Raw genomic sequence first — 10,193 nt, 5'->3', positions numbered from 1 at the left:
GATTAAAAAATGTATTAATTAGAATTCTCGTGAATACATAAAGCTAGTTAGCTATAATAACTGTCAAATACAAGATAATCATAGTCAAAGTCTAATGTTGGTAAACGTGCTAAGGGCGCCAAATTAAAATGAACAATACAGAAGGAATTTTCCTTTCTTTCTAGAATCTTAGAGCATATATGATCATCATTCTATACATTTCTCAAAAACCACACAGCATTGTAAAGTACAACATTCAATAATAACATCATACTTTATAGAGATGGTTGCTTTTTATAACTATCGATAAATTTTCGGCACTTTCCATAACTAGTAACTCATCAGCTTAACTGTCTGTCATCATTCACACACATTCATTTTCAAACAACACATTCCAACTATGCAAATATTTACATGCATTCATTTGTCACACGGAATGATCATCATCATTCGGCGAGTGTGAATTTTATTAATGCTTTTTATTACGTCTATTTAGACTACACTTCAAGAAAAGTACCTAGCATTCATAATTCAATTGTTGAGCCAGGTTATTAATGAGTCTCGATATATTTTAGCTACACGTGCACACAAAACCCTTTTCATAATGCCAACACACACTCTCTATGAATCCCAAATGTCACATTAACTTAGCTCAATGGGACAACGAAATACCCAAACGGAACTTATGAGTTATCGCATTTCCATACACGTCCTACGGCTTGTGCTTTATGCCTGGCATCTATTTTTATGTTCCGCTCTACGTCATGCCGACTATTTATACCTATTTGTACTGTATACAAATGGCGGCTGGCAACAGGACTCGCATTTCCATTGACCTATTACTTTTTTTTTTTTTTTGCAACACACAAACAACATTTACTGCGACACACTTGCTCCACATCAATGGAAAAATAGCCATAAATAAATAATTATGTGCTTGAAACTATTGGAAATTGTAGCCGCAGCAGTTTTATAAGAAATTTGTTGTGTTTGGCTTTGATTCCGTCAAGGCTGAGGTGTGTGTGCGTGTTCATTGGCGTGCGCCTGGGTCCAGTCAAAAAACGAAAAAAATATCAAATAAAATAAAATACACAAAAAAAAAAGTTTAAAAAAAGTTCAAAAATCAATCAACGTGCGAAAAAGGCAATTTGTGGTTGCGGGCAAAAGAGAGCAACAACAAAAAGTGCTTGAAAATTCTATTATGAGCAAAGTTCCGGAGCTTACACCGCACTGTGGGTATAATTTATACATTTTGCAGCGTCATTTGCTGAAAGTACTTAAAGTAACAAGTTTTGAGCACTGCATAGATCAATACATCAAACTGTCATTCAATATACGAACAAACTGTACATAACGAGTAGCTGTTAAGTTAACATTAAGAAAATAATCATAAGAGTAAGATTTTATCCCTTTTGTAGCGTTATTTGCGAAAAGTGTTTAACGTAAGAAGTTTTACATATAAAAGCTGTTTTTTATAACACCAACAACATGTTCATAACGAGCAGCTGTTAAGATAACAGCTGTTAAATGGAGCTCTTCTATTCGAACATTATGAAATGAAGAGTTAGTGATTTATAATCATAATTTATAGCTTTTGTAGCGTCATTTGTTAAAAGTGCTTAAGAAAACAAGTTTTCAATGCCGAAAAATGTCATTTAATACACCCACAAAATTTACATTACCAGTAGCTGTTAGAATAACAGCTGTTACTCTATAAAGTGAATAATTTTTGATGAAGATCATAGTGTATGTTAACAGAAGCAGTAGCTTAAAAAATGCCTTATGAAAAAAAGCTGTTCTTGTTAAAGTAAAAATTTATATTTGTACAAATATATAATATTGAATTAGACCAGAATGCAACATACTTAAAAAAATCTACATAAAAAATCTACATCTAACAGATGTTAAGAACATATGCTAAAGGAATATTAAATGCTCGAAAAGAGTTAAGAAATACAAGATCTAGTTTTAGGAAACATGCTACATCATCTTATAAATTTATGGCGCAAAAGCTTTCATTTTTCCCATAGTTCAGCGTAACACAAAGGTGTGTGTGTGTTAAGTGTGCGTGTGTGTGTGTGTGTGTGTATTTGAGTTTGTTGTGCGTGTGTGTCGATGTGTACGTATGCAGCACCTTAGCTAGCTGACAACTTTTTTGCCAAACGCCAAACGTAGCATGAAACATGAACGAGCCGAGGCGATAAAAAAAAGGGAGCAGAAAATAAACGGAAAGAAAGGAAAAATCAAAATACAATATTAAAGTTGAGCATTTTTCTTTTTCCACAGAATTCACCAGTGTGCCAGTGCTCAATGACGCATTTAATAGCTTTGCTTTTGCCAGTTTATTGTATGTACAAGGCCCACGGAGCATTCCATTCAATATCCTGACAAATTTTCATTGTGTGACACACAAAAAAAAAAAACAAAAACAAGAACAAGAACACGAAAATAAATAAATAAAAGTCGCGCAAATTAGCCAAACAACATTGTCATTGAGAAAGCCCGAAAAATGATTTCACAGTTAAATATTCAATTATTGAAGCTCACATGAACGTGTCTTGTTCGTGCCTTTTTGTAAATTTATCAATTACGTGGGAATTTTCTAAGGAAACGGTCGGTTACGGATACGCCCATTCCGCCCACAGCCCCACAGTCTGCAGGCCGGAGTCGAAATCGACGTTGCAGTTCAGTTCACACTGGGATTGGGGTTTATAATACCCTGTACACAATTGAATATTGTTGATTTATGTATGAGTATGTAGCAAGCAGAAGGAAGCATCGATCTTAGAGTCTGTAAAAGCAAAGGCCTACAAATTTTGGAATCAATTTTAAAAAGCAAAACATTTTGTTGTGTACACATAAATTAATTTTCAATGTATAAGTAGAGTGTATCAGCTAGTCAAGCATTCTCAACTAGAGTACATGACTTGCTTTTTTTTTTTTTGGATAGGTTGCCACACGGCAGCCCATCGAAGCGGATATCCTTTTGAATTCGAAATCAAACCGAATCAAACCGAATCAGGCCAAGCCAAGTGGAACTGAAGGATACTGCGGCTGCCTGGCTGCCTGACTAAGTGACTGACTGACTGACTGACTGATTGACCGAAAGAGTGACTGCTTGGCTGAGCGGATCGTTCACTTTCTGGCTGACAGACTTATTGTAGTGACTGTGTTTTTGGTTGGGGTATTGTGCCGCGCTGTAAACACAGCCGCCGCACTTCAAGGCCACGATTTATGCAAATTTTATGCGAGCCGTTAAAGTTGTGGTCCACAAATAGAAATTTTCATTATACTAGAGTGAAGATTTGACGACACAAGCGAGTGTCTGACAAAAACATGGCAGGAAAGCGTGCACTTACCTTATGGCTGCCAAAATATCCCAGTTTAACTGGCAGCGGCTAGTATGTGTGTTATGCACTTGCCACAGTTTCACTTGATGCACATGAAAAACACTTTGAACTTTATAATAAATCAAAACTAACAATTTGCAAACAAAATAAACTTTGTCACAGCAGCCGAGCTGCATTTTACACGTCGATAACTGCAGAACTATCGAAATACAAGATCACTGTTAAGCTCAATAGGTGGTGATAAAAAGTTATCGCTGTTAATTCGAACAGTTTGGCACTGTAATGTTAAACTTAAACAGTAGCTTAGAGAGCTGTGGTTGCTGTTAGGACTTAACAGTGTTGTTCTACAATGTTAAGCGTTAACAACAGCTTAGTGGTAAGTCGCCACTGTTATGTCTTAACAGGCGCTTAATAATGGTAACAATTGTAGGGATATTTAATAACATGATGCCCAATAATCTGCATTTTACTACCTGCCAAACTAATGTAAAGCTTAAGCAGAGGGCTGTGATCTCTGTTAAGACTTCTGCAATGTTAAGCGCTAACATCAGCTTATTCGTGTGTCGGCACCGCTAGGTCTAAACAGGCGCTTAATAAAATGTGGCAACAATTGTATTGACATTTTATGATATGACAAGTGTTGCCGTGTGCTCGCAACCAGTGTTGCCGAGTCAAGTTGATTTTAAGTAGATGCCTAATGAACTGAATTTCACTAGCTGCCAAATTGTAGCCATTAAATGCAACACTGTTGCATTTAGCCTTACAATCTCTTAATTGAAAAAAGGCAGAAGCTTAAGCTAAAAGCATATTTCCGTAAAAAAAATTGTTAATAAATTTGTGATAAGCATTATTGCTGCAACAGAGAAAAGTTTGAGCTGCACGTAAAAATACAAAATCGATTGCACTTAATTGCATCAAATATTCAACTGCAGCCAGCTTAACGCACAACATCGAAAAGTATGGCAGCACCAGCAGAAATATTGGCAAAGGAAAATTGCAGTTAATTAAGTTGAAAAATTGTCCGTTATATATATGCTATACAAGATATAACAATCTAGACAGCTGACAATTCCCACTGAATAACGATAAAAGCAATGTTTAATATAAATATCCAACATCTATAGCGAGTAGCTAAGGAACATCAGCCAGGTGAGGGCCTTCTCGAATGCTAAATTGCAAAACAGTGTATAGCACCTATAAATAGCATTTAATGCATGCATAATGGAACATTCTGCTACATGCAAACGGCCACAAGTGCTTACACATGCCCCAAGCCAAAGGCAATCCTTTCTCAGGCACGAGTGCATTTTCCCTTTAGCCCATCTCCATTTCCACATCCCACTTCAAAAGGCAAAAGTACCGTTACTTCTGAGGTATGCACACACTTCAAATTTGTATTTCAATATAACATCATAATTGTATGTAGCTCCCCTAGATTTGCATGGATTTGCCCCAAGAGTAAGCGCTGCCATCAAAGCACAAACAGAAACAGAAAGACAAACATGTGGGGAGTGCTGCAATACAAATACCCTAGACAACAGTTGGGACAAATCAAGGACTTGACAGCTTACAGAAATAAGAATTTTCTACAGTCTACATATAAGTTTTGTTAACCTTGAAGAGAGAGTCCTCTATCATATATTCCAAGTAATAACACGAAAGCTTCACAAAAGGAAGGGTAGCTTACACAGAGAGCACTCACATACGTAGTACACATTTTATTAAAAAATTCTATAATACCCTCGGGGAAAGAAAGCCACGTGTGCAAAAAACTGCAAGTGAGTTCATATAATGCATTCATTATGAACAGACAGAATATATTACTGGAATAACTGGGCCAGGCGACAGGGTGCACAGCTGGAGTTATGCAAATGATTGACGGTGCCCAGAAGTGCGCAAACTTTTATGATTACACGAGTACACTGTGGATTTGTGAAATTAACTGCAAATGTCTGGCTTATATAAAATACCATATATACCTGCATGCATGTCTGTCAGAGTTCAAGTCCAAGAGTCCCACAGCAACAAACTGGCTGTCAAAAGTTGCAAGTTTTCGGTTTGCATCATGGAAATGGGATTCATACTTTGTCTGTGCCAAGTTTTGTGTACGCCCTGTAACTATCTTGAACTGTTTTAGTTTTGGCTCATTTTCATTGGGCCCCAACTTGAAGCCGCGCAATTCACGCTAATGGCCAGCTCGAGGAGTCACACTTAGAGCCCAATTGGGCGACACGGGCTGTTGGATGCAATCACATTGCTGTCAAGTGGTTGATTTTCTTTACAACCTTTTAAAAATACTCTGCCTTGGAGCATTATAATTTAATCAACAAATATATTTTCGTAATCCTTATTTGATTTGAATAATATCATTTTGAATAATAGATGTTTAAATCATTTAATAAAAGATCTGAGTATAGCATGATAAAGCCTGAAGCCTTATAATATCTGATTGCTTGTAAATCTTAATATGATAAGATTTGAATAAAAGATTTAATAATTTGATTCTTACTAGGACAATATCAAAACAAAATCTTACTAATATAATATATGACTTAAGTAGAAATCCGAATTTAATAGAATGTATCTCCCGGATATTAAATATATATTGTGAATTTAATAGAATTAATCTCTTGGATCTGACCAATATAATATCTGAATATAACAAAATTTTGAATCTGATTTATATGATATCTGAATATAATAGAATTAAACTTTTGGTTCTCCCTTATATAATATCCAACTTTAATAGAGTGGTTTTTTTTTCGATCTGGCTAATATTATCATCTGGCTTTAATAATAGAATATATCTCTTGGATATAATATAATATCTGAATTAAGTAGCATTATAAATAAATAGAAAACTAAATAAATAAATAATGTTTGACCTGAATGCTTGTTCTTCTAAGCATTATACTTAATCGGATCTTATTTCACATTGTTAAAAACCATTTGCAGCGCAAGAGCATTTAATCTTCGGCATTCCGCAGACAGCTTTGTTTTCCTGCTTTTCTTGTGGTTGTTTTTGCCCCCTTTTTTTTCTTGTTTTTGTTATTTTATTTCTGCTGCCACGCGCTTGTTTACACAAAATTGTGTTAAACGTGCGAAAAAACAAGTAAGTAATTTGCCATTACTCAGCCGCAGCATCTTTTGGTTCAGTTTGAGCTCTGGAGCTCTTATACCATTTACCTTGGCTGCGATTCCTGCTGCCTTTGTCTCGCCCGTTTATATATACAAATATATGTATGTATATGTTTGTGTTTATGTGGCCCTTACTTAGTTATAATGAGGAAACTTTGCGCTGTATTAAGCAGCGTCTGCTGCAGAGAACCCTTTTTATTCTGTTGATCTCTCCATATAAAAGGAAAAACCATTTCTTGATTTTTTTTTTTCATCTTGTTGTGTACAGCTTAATTGAACATTTTCACTCATCTTACGAGCTGTGGAGCAATTTTCTTTGCGGGTAAACATATTTTCCAAATCATTTCAAGTGCGCACTTGGCCATGAAAAAAAGTAAATCTGTTGTGCAACAAATTTGGCTGCTAATGAAGGCCAAGTGGAACAATTTTTGTCGACGCATCAAATTTGCAACTGGGGAATTCTAACATTGACCTTTATCGATAAAGGTTGCCGGTCAGATTAATTAGGCAATATAGACTAAGCACTTGACGCCAGATTTAACAAACAAATTTTAATAACATTTTGACAGCCACAAATAAATTAACAGATTTCGCTCGTTAAAAACTCACATACAAATACCCTTCAGTCATTTGGCTGGGCAATTAAATGCTGCCCAAGGGGATCTCTGCATAGTTTATGTTATGCTTAAGGCCATAAAATTTTGCATTTTCAGAGGGCATAAATCTTAATGCTGTCGTCAGCATCGACGACACAAAGCAGCGCGTTTCGAGTATATAAATTAAATATAATTTTTTGTTTAACATGGCCAAAAACAAAACGTGGCAGCCAAACCCCAAAAAGGGTTTGGCCCACAAAAGGTGCCACAAAGCCTTTAAGCCTACAAGGAACAAGCCTTAAAAAAGTTGACAGATATTTTTTTGAACGAAGTGTGCATGCCCTTTTTTGCAGATGAGGACCTCATGAAGTAAATGTATGGAAATTATGTAAGGATTAAAGAATTAATGCTAATTATTGGGTATTATAATGTCCCATTTAAACGCTTTAGAAATACTTGCGATAATACTATAGAAAGTTATCATTATTGGGCAAACCAAGATCTACAACACGAAATGGTTTCTTGTTTACTTTTAAAATAATTCCACTTTTAGTTTAGATATGAGAAGAATATATCTTTATTATTGAGAAAGACATATAGAGAGTTAAAGATCGAGAATAAAAGATCAAGCTATAAAATAGAGTAAAAATAATTGGATTAGTAGAAAGATAAATGCAGGAAAAAATTTGATGGAGTTAAAAACATATGAATGAATAAAAGAGTAGAAAGGTAAATTAAGTACAAAATTAGCAAAAAAAAATATATAAAGTTCAAATCGGAAAATAAGTGAAAATTTGAGCAATTTTTGGACAAAAGTGTAACAAGACTTTATACGGGCTTTACCCTAGTATCAAATATATAATAATATAATATAATATAATATCAAATCTAATTAAATTTTCTTAACATATAATTTTTAAATGCGATATATATTTATATTTATTCAAATATTATCAAAGATTATATTAAGAATGTAATTGCCATATAAAAATAAAACTAAAATATATAAATACATTATTTTTAAATGCGATATATATTTTTATATTTATTCGAATAGTATTAAAAATTCTCAATATGAAACTCACATAACTCACATAGTTAATTGAAATAAATCAACTTTATTTTAATCTCTCATAATTAAAAATAATTTCCTTTAATTTAGCTACAACCTTCAATTTAATAATCCACATCAGCCTCATAGCTAAACAAATGTGATCCGATTTTGTCAAGGTATCAACTTCGCACAAAGGACGTGCAGGCATTTGTGCCATAAGGCCAGTGGGGCATGTGCGGCTCAAGAGCGCTGCCGGGTTTTAGTTTTTGGCAAGGGGAGAGGGGGGAGGTGGAGGGGGAGGGGGCGTCGGCAGAGGAGGATGCGGAGGCTGCGGAGGCTGCTCAAGTGGTTGGGGCCACAACGTGGCATTAGAATGGCAACAGCCACGGCCACTTACGCACGTCGCAGTCAGCTGAGCAATTCGGGGCTTATAAAAAATTAAAATATTTACGCCACATTAAATGCAAAAGGGCGAGCATCGGCAACAAAATATGATTTTGTGCGCCAGGACACGCACACACGCACACTCGCACACACGCACACACGCACACTCGCATTTTATGGCCCGCACATACGCAGCGAGCGTTAGCTTATGGCCCCAATGGGAGCACACGGCGTATGCGCAACTAATATTTGCAATATTTAAACAGCTTCAACAATTTTCACGTGCGTTTAGTTCACGAACATCTGCAGCATCAAGAGCTGCTCGGTCAGCAGATAATGTCCGCCGGAATGAAGGGTTGCCCAGATATTTATTACTGCCGCATTTCCTTCAAATAATATGCACCCAGCCTGTGTGGCGCACCTGAACTACCTGTGATTCGATACCAGTTCGCAACAGACGACCCCAGTGGCAATAATTACAGATCCCTTTCCTGAACTACTCGTGTGGACTACCTGTTTACTGCTCGTGTAATTTAATTGGCGCATTTATAAAGCCATTAAATTGTATTTACAAAAAATTATGCGCACATGCGGAAAAAACTACAACTTCATTTGGCTTAATTAATGGCCAGATAATTGTTGGCTTTTGGCCAGATAGCCACGCACATTACGAGCATTTTTATTTTTAGATTATTTTTAGCTTTACCATTTTGTTTCCGCTTCAATTTCTTTAATAAGCATAAAGAAAAACAAATATTAAAAGTTTTTTTTATGACAAATGGTTTTCGGGCTACACACATTGAAAGACCTCCGGCAGATATTTAAAATGTCACAATAAATTGAGTGCAACAACTGAATAAAAATTCTTACTTAAGACACTGTTAAAGATCATGTTAGTTACACAGATTTTCATCTCTATGAGTTTCGCCAAGAATATGTTAAGATTCTGTAAATCAGACCTGTTAGCCTGTTGCAGTTACTGTTAGTTGAAGAGATGTTAAATTGTGTTTCGTCGAGATTCTGTTAAAAATTCTGTAAAACAGACAGCCCCTGTTCGCCTGTTAAAGTTCATGTTAGTTGAAGAGATGGTAAATTGTGTTGCGCCGGAATATGTTAAGTTTATGTGAAGCTGGCAACGTACAGTTGTTAGCCGAAATCAAGAAATGATTTCTTCTTTTTACCTACGAAATATTAAACCACATTTTAGCATTATTTAAAATTCAGTTGATCAGACATATTTCCAATATGTTGAATGTTAGATATTATATTCCGACAAGCACAAACAAATTCTTGTTAGATGCCGACAGTGCAGCGCAAGGTGGCAACTCTGTTGCTAGGTTAGCTGTCAGATATTTAACATGTAGATGAGCTGCTTGTTTATATTCGACTAAAGGAGCTGCTGACAAAAGCATAAATTAACGAGCTTTAGTTTGACAACATGTTAAATATGTGTGTTAACTTTGAAATTAATGCTCGTAATCTTAGTAATATAATTATACTAAAATTTGTTTTATTTAACAGCAACAATATTATAATTGCAAACAATTTCCATAATAAAAGGCACCTCGCTATGCGATGTTTCGATGCGTACGGTTAAGCGATATCTGCCCACAGGATGTAGAAAGGATATAACATTAGCTGTAACTTTATTGCTGATGTAATAAGTGCCCGGCTTGATGGGACACTTAAAGT

Source organism: Drosophila montana, unplaced genomic scaffold (assembly GCF_035044405.1).
Source record: "Drosophila montana isolate Dmon_TW-CO22-7 unplaced genomic scaffold, ASM3504440v1 contig_3699_1, whole genome shotgun sequence".
In the NCBI taxonomy this organism is placed as follows: Eukaryota; Metazoa; Arthropoda; class Insecta; order Diptera; family Drosophilidae; genus Drosophila; species Drosophila montana.
This window is presented reverse-complemented; position numbering follows the sequence as displayed.